General features: G+C 35.4%; 1 non-coding gene across 1 annotated transcript; it reads left to right on the forward strand.

The window, feature by feature from the left end:
• The first annotated feature begins 5,421 nt into the window (after positions 1 to 5,421).
• Positions 5,422 to 5,503, forward strand: TRNAL-AAG (transfer RNA leucine (anticodon AAG)). The gene has a single exon. It is a non-coding gene; the product is annotated as a tRNA-Leu (tRNA).
• The last annotated feature ends 5,392 nt before the right edge of the window (positions 5,504 to 10,895 follow it).

Here is a 10,895-nt window from a genome sequence, read left to right on the forward strand (position 1 = left end):
TTTTAGTTGCTGTAGCATGTCCAGTTGTGCATTCATAAAATAAATTAAACACCGTGATACTCGAAAAGTTATTTGTATGGGAATTCGATTTTTTTTTATTTCATTGCTATTTATTTTCTTTGAAAAAATTTTTAGAAAAATGCGACAAGCAACTTATCAATTTAAAATTCAAACTTTCTTCGCAAGTTATATCCATTCAAACGATTTATTCATAAAAGTTTGACTTAATTCCTAAAGCAAAATTTGCCTTGTATAAAGTTTCACAATTTTCGCAATATCAATAATATACTTGCAATCAATAGTTAATGCACCTATAATTCTACGTTAGGGTGTCTAATTTTTTAAATTTTTCCTATTATTACAACTTTCACTCACCGGAAAGCAAGTGTTGTGAAAAAAAATCCACTATAGCTCAGGCTGAAAATGATAGAAAAGAAAAACAAGTAAGGACGGGACTTTCACGAATGTGGCTGAACAATAATCTTATCCCGTTCGCAATCTCCAAATAATCGGATGTATAAGATAAGAAATATATAGTGAAAAGATGTACATACCTAAACGATTTTTAAGATAAATATAAAATAAAAAATAGGTAGGTACTTTGTGTGAGGATGCAAAGTTTCAGTGTTTTTGTGGTCTGCATGTAAAAACTATGACTACGAATCACGTATTTCAACAATATATGACATAAACGTAGCTATTTGATGAATTTTGAAGCTTCTAGCCGTAAAAAAGGGTCAAAAATGACAGTTTATATAGGGTATATAATATCTATACCCCCGATCTCTATGATTTTATCAGACAACAATATATGCTATATACGTAAGCATTTGGTGAAATTTGAAGCTTCTAGCTGTTAAAATGGGGCAGAAATTGCGCAAAGTTTCTTATCTGAACAATCGGTTGTATGAGATATATACTATATATACCACCGGTCTCTATGATTTTTTCAGACAACAATATATGCTATACACGTAAGCATTTGGTGAAATTTGAACATATCTAAACGATTTTTAAGATATATATAAAATAAAAAATAGGTAGGTTCTTTGTGCGAGGATGCAAAGCTTCAAGTTTTTTGTGGTCTGCATGTAAAAACTATGACTACGAATCACGTATTTCAAAAATATATGACGTAAACGTAACTATTTGATGAAATTTGCGACCGATCTCATCAGTTTTTTCAGACAACAATATGTGCAATATACGAAAGTATATGGTGAAGTTTGAAGCTTCAATCTGTTAAATTGAGGAAGATATGACAAAAATCCTCGTTTTCTGAAAAATCGGTTGTATGGAGGATATATGCTATAGTGGTCCGATCCGACCGGTTCCGACAAATGTCTAATCGGACACCCAAATACACGCGCTCACCAAATTTTATCAAGATATCTCAAAAACTGAGGAACAAGTTTGCATACAAACAGACAGACGGATAGACGGACATGGCTAAATCAATCAGCTCTTCATCCTGATTATTTCGGTATACTTAATGGTGGGTCTATATATTTTCCTTTAAGGACTTACAATTTTGGGTTTCGTGACGAAATTAATATACCATTTCATTTTCATGAAAGATATAATAAGGACTACTTTGATAAATGTACACATCACTAAGTTTAAGGTTGGCCTCAAGTACTTGTCCTCTTCCACATATGGCGTTCCTGTCAACCGGAATCAAAGCACATTGATTCAAATTTTTTACTTTTTTCTAATTTTCTACACCCTTTAGTGCAGAAGTGGGGTAACTGTTCGAATTATTTGAGTATGTCTACAATCACAAGAGAGCAACAGCCAAACAAACAGCTAGATTTGTTGAATTTGTCGTTTCGAAGTAAAAATTTGTTTCTTGAAAATTATTTTTTTCCAACTTTCTCACTATTCTGAAGTCAGCAACACTGACCACATAGAAATTTTGCAGTCCTAAATACCAGTGACTTTGTTACTTGCTCGGAGGAAATTTAATTCTCTAGTTGAAGAAATATAACGAAACAATTATATATATTCATTAATTAATTGAAAGTTTACTTCCAATTAGAAAAGGTTCCTTGTCTCTAGGTGCTTAAAAGATTTCAAATTACGACGAAAAAAAACAACGCCTAAAAGAAAACACCCTAATGCACCCAAGTAAACATATGACCTCACACGGGAATGGAAATACCAATTTTTTCAGTACAGTAAATATGTGTACATACATACATAAAAAAAAAATTTTTTTTTTTCATTTCTTTCTGAATAAACGCCTAATGAAATTTTACATAAACGCATTCAATAAAAGTTTTCCCCCATCATTTGAACTAAAAAGTTTTTAATGTGTTTTGTATGCATTTGTAAGATTGATAAAATACGGCAGATATGTATTTAGGCAGTTATCTGGCTAGTATAAATTTGTATTGCCAAAGGGGAAGTAAACGCTTTAGGTGGTTCAGCTGAAGATAAGAAAGAAATACGAAACCAAGTATAATTGAATGAATGAATAAATCATAGAAGGAGGCGGACGCAGTCAAGGTATTTCTTGATAACCATATTTCAAAGTCCAAAGCTCGATGTCAACTATTTATTAATGTCAAACTTTATTTGTGCTTACATACAATGGAAATTAGTTAGATTTTAATTTTAAGCGTGGGTTCCAATCCCACCTCTGTCAATTTCAATTCTTTTATTGAATTCAAAGGAAATATCAGGTAATTCTTTATTTTAACTACACACCGCTAAGCCACGTCCAAAAATATCGGAAGAGATGTCAAAAGATGCACTTTAGACCCATGACAAAGAATGCGAAAGCGGAAATGTACAAAAAAAATATCAATTTCTTTTTTAAATATCCCTTGACAGAAATAAGTTTTTTAGTTTCCGGTTTAAAAAAATCATTAGGATAATAGGTATTTGTTTCCTTTAGCACCGTATCATTGGAATTGGTAAAGTCTAAAGAAGACTGTACTTTATTGGGAATTGAAACTTAAAAATATAAACCAATTAAAGGTTTTAAAATTCGCAATATGGGATCTCGAAGAAATCTCGGAATTTTTTTTTCAGTATAATCCTGGTATTTCGGGATACAAAATCGCTCGAGAGGCTCGGATTCCGTATCGGGACTTCTGGGTTTCGATGCATTAGTGCGCATACGACGCTTTAATTCAATGCGAATAATCACAAAACACCTGTACCTGTAAACAGAAAAATCATCATAATAATTTTCGGAGTGAAGGTGTACTGAAAATGTGCGGTCCGTTCCCTTGAATACCATTAAATATATTTTGAGTTGCAGATATTTTATCGCTTAATGGAAAACACTTCTTCATTTTTACACACTTAGAGAAAAGCGCCGTTCTCAAATACAGCACCGCCAGACTCAATTCAAACTTTTCATGTTCTTACTTTTTTGTTCTTGAAAAAGGAACGACCTGTTCTCAAAACAACAACCTTGTTCTTGAACTGACAACCATTTTCTTGAAAAGGGAACAGCTGGTCTTGAAATATAAACAAATGTTCTATTAAAACAATGTTCTTAAATTAAGTTCAAGAAAAAAGAAACGGTATAATTCGTGTGCACTACAATGTTATACTATTTTCACACAGACGGCTTATTGAATAATAAAGGCATTTTTCTACATTAAGACGCTTATTGAGCTCAATCTTCCCTACAAAATTCGAATCTATAATTATTTCATTAGTAGCTAATCGAATGCCTAATGAAGTCAAAAGCACAATGCAACTATGTTGGCCGCGTTCCGCTTCTTAATTTTTGGTGTGTTCAGTGCTTAAAAATTTCATTTGTCAAAGTAAATGTCATTGTCTGCATGGCGGAACGATACAAGGTGGCCGCATCGAACAGCTGATTATACCCTTTTTTATTTGATTTGATACATCAACTACCGGCGCAGTACGATTTTGACATTTGTCCATCGAATTTACAAGTACATGGAATTTTTTTTGTTTGTAGGTATGTCACCATGCTGCCACCTTGTATCGTTCCGCCATGATTGTCTGTCATATAGCATTGTCATTTTATTCGCTTGACATTTCATCCTTCATACTAATCGAGCAGTTACTTCTGTGTGAAAGCAAAAAATTTACGATTTTATTAGAAGGTGAAATGAGATCATTAAGTTTCTGTGTGAAAACAGTATTAAATACAACAAGCTATCAAACAGTTGTAGTGACCCAGCGGCTATGATGTTGCAGTTGCGATCGTGTGGCGCGAGTTCGATCGCCGTCAAACTCTGAAGTATTTTAAAACAATTTTTATATATTCTATTTTTTTAACTCTTATTTTTCGTTCAGCTCCATTCACATATGCACAGATAATTCTCAGACTTGTTATGAAATGTTTTAAATATATATTCAGAATGCATCTTAAAGTAAGAAAAATTTCACGATAAGAGAAATTAATGAAACAATGCATATTTACATTTTTTTCAAACCTTTTTGGAATTTTAATAATAATTTGTTTTGTTATTAATATTTTTTATCAACAACTAAAAAATTACTTATTAATAAAATAAATGAATGGGTACTACTTGAAGAAATTACCTTCCCCACTCCCCCAAAAATGTTGCACAAACCGTTCTTGAATTGAGACCAAAAAATGTTAAATCGACCACAAATTGTTCTCGAAGCGTGAGAACGCAAAATTTCATATCAAGCCCAAATAGTAGTTGAAATGAGCGCAGAAGGTTCACACATCAATACCAAACTGGTCATAAAATACGAACGGTGTGCGTAGAAAAACTGTTCTTAAAACAAGCCCATCGGTCACGAGTTAAGAAAAAACGTACTTAACAGACTTTTTTAAACGAATGTTCTTAAATTTGAACGTGTTTCGTTCGTTTTAGAACGATTTTTTCTCTGAGTGCAGGTTGCTTTCATACCGATATATGTGTATAAAGGCCTTAAGAAAATATGTGGTGAACCGAATCGGCATAACACAACACGCTTATAGGGTCCGTAAATAAGGTAATAGAAGTAATCTGCGGAATACAGTTTTTGCTAATAAGATGTTTTTTGTTTTTTTTTTTACGGGAAGATTCCGAAGAAAAACAAGGTACAATTGAGTTAATTAGTTTGCCAAAGTTTGACCCATGGCAGAACGATACAAGGTTGCAGCATGGGACAGCTGATTATTAACTTTTTTATTTGATTTGATACGTCAACTTCCGGCGCAGTACCATTTTGACATTTGTCCATCGAATTTACAAAAACAAAGTACATGGAATTTTTATTTATATTTGTAGGTATGTCAGCATGCTGCCACCTTGTATCGTTCCGCCATGGTTTGACCATCCTACTCTGCCAAATATCCCAATGTGCGCTCTTTAAATCGTCTTCGTTCTCTGAGGGGCATTTCAATTTTTAAACTGCTTGGGATATTGCAAAAATACCCAGTTGCCAAGTAGTGCATTTGACAGCATCCGCAACATAGGTAGCGTGGCCGAGCGGTCTAAGGCGCTGGTTTAAGGCACCAGTCTCTTCGGGGGCGTGGGTTCGAATCCCACCGCTGCCATAAGTTTTTTTCAATGGGGCGCGTGAATGAAAAATAAGTATCTTTTAATTGTTATCGTTTACTAATTTTTAGCATGCAATTTAATGTCAAAGAGAAAAGGTCTTTAGGCGACTCGGGTTTACTATTTTTTACCGGAAAACTATATACCTACATATAGTTTACCATTCCTATAATAAGAATAGTTTCCTTTAGTTTGTAAAGTAAAACAGGGTAGAGCAGTTTTGGTAGGTTTTGAATTTTAGTGCTTTTTAGTTTTGTGCTCGTCTACCTTCTTTTTAAAAATCTGCCAAACTTTAATATGCCAACACACAGAGCAAACAATTTTATTCAACTCGCATTTCATAGTGGCGACCTCGGTTGAAGTTGCTGGGGCACAATGAAAATCACTATATGGGAAAGATATCTCGTCTACCTCGCCACCTCGTTTGTTTTTTTTTTAGAGATCTAGGGCCAATTGCACCAACTGGACTTAAGTTAGCCCAGATTTGAGGCATTTTTTTTTTCGGTTTTACCAACTTTGCTACTTAACCCATTTGGAATACAAAGGCCCTATCAGCTTTTTATAAATAGTAGTATTTTTCGGACAATAGCGGGGTAGCTATATTTGCATAATGAAATAAGTATCAATACTACCATTTAATTAGACTCAAAATTTGTCGCCAAGCCTAAATACTACTCACTGCAGGAAGCTACAGGCCTGCCAAAATACTCCCTTAAAGGCCGCCACGGGTTGTCGTCTTTTGTCCCCAGAACACCATCTACATAATGAGGCGAGAATACTCCCCATTAGGGAGAGAAATGAAATGCTAACCAAACAATTGCTGTTGAATACCCAGAAACCTGTGCATCCCAACAGACACCGCCCAGGGGCTCAAGGAGTCATCTCCGTAAGCATTATGAGGAACCGCCAAAAAACACAAGCAGGTCCTCAGTGAACTCCACAAACAGGCGTCGGACCTCTATGCCAGGAATTGGGCGGTGAATCCTGTACACAAAGAAAAATACCCAAAACTTGCAGAAGAGGAACGCACACTCCCTAGGGGAACGCGAGTCACTCTATCTCAACTTCGATCAGGATACTGTAACAGGTTAAACTCTTACCTATCCAGAATCAACCCCGACATACAAAACATAAGTCCTGCTTGTAACGTCCTCCCCCCACATGACACCAACCATCTTTCAACTCTATTGTGTAACCAACGCCTCTCATTATGGTCCACCCCGATGAAAACGGCAAGTTTCCTTGAACTCCCGTTAGAGGATAATGATGACAATTTGTGTTCGGTCGCACCTATTGGATGGGGCGAAGCACTGCTACAACAACAACAACTCAAAATTTGTAACACTATTGAAAGTCGAGAATAAGCCAGCTGACAGGTAGGCTAATTTGTGGATCCGCCCTTTTTCATTTAATTTGTCTAGAATACTTTTAACGCCATAAGTCGAAGAAAAATTGGCACATTCTTGTGAAATTTGGTAAGGGCATAGCTTCTATGACGATAACTGTTTTCTGTGAAAATGGGCGAAATCGGTTAAAGCCACGCCCAGTTTTTATACACAGTCGACCGTCTGTCCTTCCGCTCGGCCGTTAACACGATAACTTGAGCAAACATAGATATATCTTTACTAACCTTAAGGGCCCATTACTGATACTTAGCATAGACTTGACTTGAGAACTGTCACTTACAGTTCTGTTAAATGATCATTGCATATTACTGATTACTCAAAACTTAACTTGACTTAGAAGTCTGTTGAATTTTGATTTTCTATGTAAGTTCTAAGTGACGTTTACATTTTGAGATGCCATTTGTGCGTTTCCATTTCATTTTGAGATACAAATTGACATTTATTGATTATGATGCCAGATTGTATGCGCTAAGTGGAGTATAATCGTGGCTAAGTTGCCAAGTTAAGTCTATGCTAAGTATCAGTAATATATGCCCGTCACCATTGTTTACTATATAGTTTGGCAGCTTAAATAGAGCTTATGTTGCAAATAGAGTGGAAGTGGACTAGGCAGTCGAATGTCATATAATGAAGGAATTGATGTTCGGAGTTGCCCGAAATCCCGAATCACAAAAGGGAGTGTAGTTAAGCACGAAAATGAAAAAATGTAGTTAGGTTTTGCTCCTTTTTAAGCAGGAGATTTTCATTTTAAAAATGTAATATATAAACCAATGTTCCTTCTATTACTCATTTTATCTATGGAGCTTTACATGTACTTTATAAAAACGTGCTTTTTATTTTTACGCACTTATTCCTCAATGAAAATAAATGAAACACATATTAATGTAAGCAATAATAATGTTCCTTACTTCTTAAATATTATAAATGTGTTAAAAGTAGCAGGACTAACATAATATTGACAAATCTGATATGTCAAACTCATTTTATATAACAAAAATTATTTCATAAATTGCATGCATTGTATACATATGCATTATATTTAAAATTTTCTCTAACTATTCGTTTTGTGCTGATTAATTTTGCTTATGAATAACTTTCTTTGGCTATATAAGCTAACAATTCCAGGGGCCGTTTTCACCATCTTCGGTGAACGCTAACAAACACTTTATTTGAAAGAAATCGTTCAGAGATTCGTCAAATAAGGGTTACTTTAAAATAACGGACGTTAAAAGTTCCCCTGTCACATGAGGAAAAATGAAATACAACTATTTTTATAACATGAAGATAGATAGACAATTTATTGGGGATTGCACTGCGACCGCTGATCTATTGTGCCCTCATCAGATTGCGTCGCGTGCCAGGAGGATATGTTCCACCGTCTCTCCTGATCGATCACGAAATCGACATGAATACAAAATTATGTTTTTTATTTAGTTGAACGGCGATAGAAAATCGGTTTTTTTTCTAAAATGCAAGAAACTTCAAGAAGAACGTAAGTTTTTAATTATTTGTGTGTTGCTGTGACGTCGGCGTCGCGTTGCTTATGGATTGAAGCAATTAAAGCACGTGTGTTCAAAGTCAGATGTAGACGCAACGCAAGTGCCTAAACGACGCAAAAGTCACCTTAAGCGTATTTGCTTTAGGTGTTATTTATCAATATTAATTAAAAATTTTAGATCTCCCAAAAAGTTGAACATAGGCAAGATGCACAAGAGGCGTAGCTTCGTTGACGCCTGCAAAATATGGCATGCAGCTAAGATCTCTCTACACCTCAAGATTGCTTATGCTGTGCCTAATACGCATCTATGAAGCTACGCCTCGTGTCCATCTTCTCTTAGATTATATTTCAAAGAAATTTTTTATACTCAGTTGAGCAGAGCTCACAGAGTATATTAAGTTTGATTGGATAACGGTTGGTTGTACATATATAAAGGAATCGAGATAGATATAGACTTCCATATATCAAAATAATCAGGATCGAAAAAAAATTTGATTGAGCCATGTCCGTCCGTCCGTCCGTCTGCCCGTTAACACGATAACTTGGGTAAATTTTGAGGTATCTTGATGAAATTTGGTATTTAGGTTCCTGGGCATTCATCTCAGATCGCTATTTAAAATGAACGATATCGGACTATAACCACACCCACTTTTTCAATATCGAAAAACCGAAAAAGTGCGATAATTCATTACAAAAGACATAAATCGACGAAACTTGGTACATGAGTTGAACTTATGACGCAGAATAGAAAATTAGTAAAATTTTGGACAATGGGCGTGGCACCGCCCACTTTTAAAAGAAGGTAATTTAAAACCTTTGCAAGCTGAAATTTGGCAGTCGTTGAAGATATCATGATGAAATTTGGCAGGAGCATTACTCCTATTACTATATGTACGCTTAATAAAAATTAGCAAAATCGGAGAAGGACCACGCCCACTTTAAAAAAAAAATTTTTTTAAGTAAAATTTTAACAAAAAATTTAATATCTTTACAGTATATAAGTAAATTATGTCAACATTCAACTCCAGTAATGATGTGGTGCAACAAAATACAAAAATAAAAGAAAATTTCAAAATGGGCGTCGCTCCGCCCTTTTTCATTTAATTTGTCTAGGATACTTTTAACGCCATAAGTCGAACAAAAATTAACCAATCCTTTTGAAATTTGGTAGGGGCATAGATTTTATGACGTTAACTGTTTTCTATGAAAATGGGCGGAATCGGTTGATGCCACGCCCAGTTTTTATACACAGTCGTCCGTCTGCCCTTCCGCATGGCCGGTAACACGATAACTTGAGCAAAAATCGGCATATCTTTAATGAACTTAGTTCACGTGTTACTTGAACTCACTTTATCTTGGTATAAAAAATGAACGAAATCCGACTATGGCCACGCCCACTTTATCGATATCGAAAATTACGAAAAATGAAAAATATACCATAATTCTATACCAAATACGAAAAAAGGGATGAAACATGGTAAGGTAATTGGATTGTTTTATTGACGCGAAATATAACTTTAGAAAAAACTTTATAAAATGGTTGTGACACCTACCATATTAAGTAGAAGAAAATGAAAAAGTTCTGCAGGGCGAAATAAAAAACCCTTAAAATCTTGGCAGGTATTACATATATAAATAAATTAGCGGTATCCAACAGATAATGTTCTGGGTCACCCTGGTCCACATTTTGGTCGATATCTGGAAAACGCCTTCACATATACAACTACCACCACTCCATTTTAAAACTCTCATTAATACCTTTAATTTGATACCCATATCGTACAAACTCATTCTAGAGTCACCCCTGGTCCACCTTTGTGGCGATATCTCGAAAATGCGACCACCTATACAACAACCACCACTCCCTTTTAAAACCCTCATTAATACCTTTAATTTGATACCCATATCGTACAAACACATTCTAGAGTCACCCCTGGTCCACCTTTGTGGCGATATTTTGAAACGGCGTCCACCTATGGAACTAAGGATTACTCCCTTTTAAAATACTCATTAACACCTTTCTTTTGATACCCATATTGTACAAACAAATTCTAGGGTCACCCCTGGTCCACCTTTATGGCGATATCTCGAAACGGCGTCCACCTATGGAACTAAGGATTACTCCCTTTTAAAATACTCATTAACACCTTTCATTTGATACCCATATCGTACAAACGCATTCTAGAGTCACCCCTGGTCCACCTTTATGGCGATATCTCGAAAAGGCGACCACATATACAACAACCACCACTCCTTTTTAAAACCCTCATTAATACCTTTAATTTGATACCCATATCGTACAAACACATTCTAGAGTCACCCCTGGTCCACTTTTATGGCGATATTTCGAAACGGCATCCACCTATAGAACTAAGGCCCACTCCCTTTTAAAATACTCATTAACACCATTCGTTTGATGCCCATATTGAACAAACCAATTCTAGGGTCACCCCTATTCCACCTTTATGGCGATATCTCGAAACGGCG

Source organism: Eurosta solidaginis, chromosome 3 (assembly GCF_040869045.1).
Source record: "Eurosta solidaginis isolate ZX-2024a chromosome 3, ASM4086904v1, whole genome shotgun sequence".
Classification (NCBI taxonomy): Eukaryota; Metazoa; Arthropoda; class Insecta; order Diptera; family Tephritidae; genus Eurosta; species Eurosta solidaginis.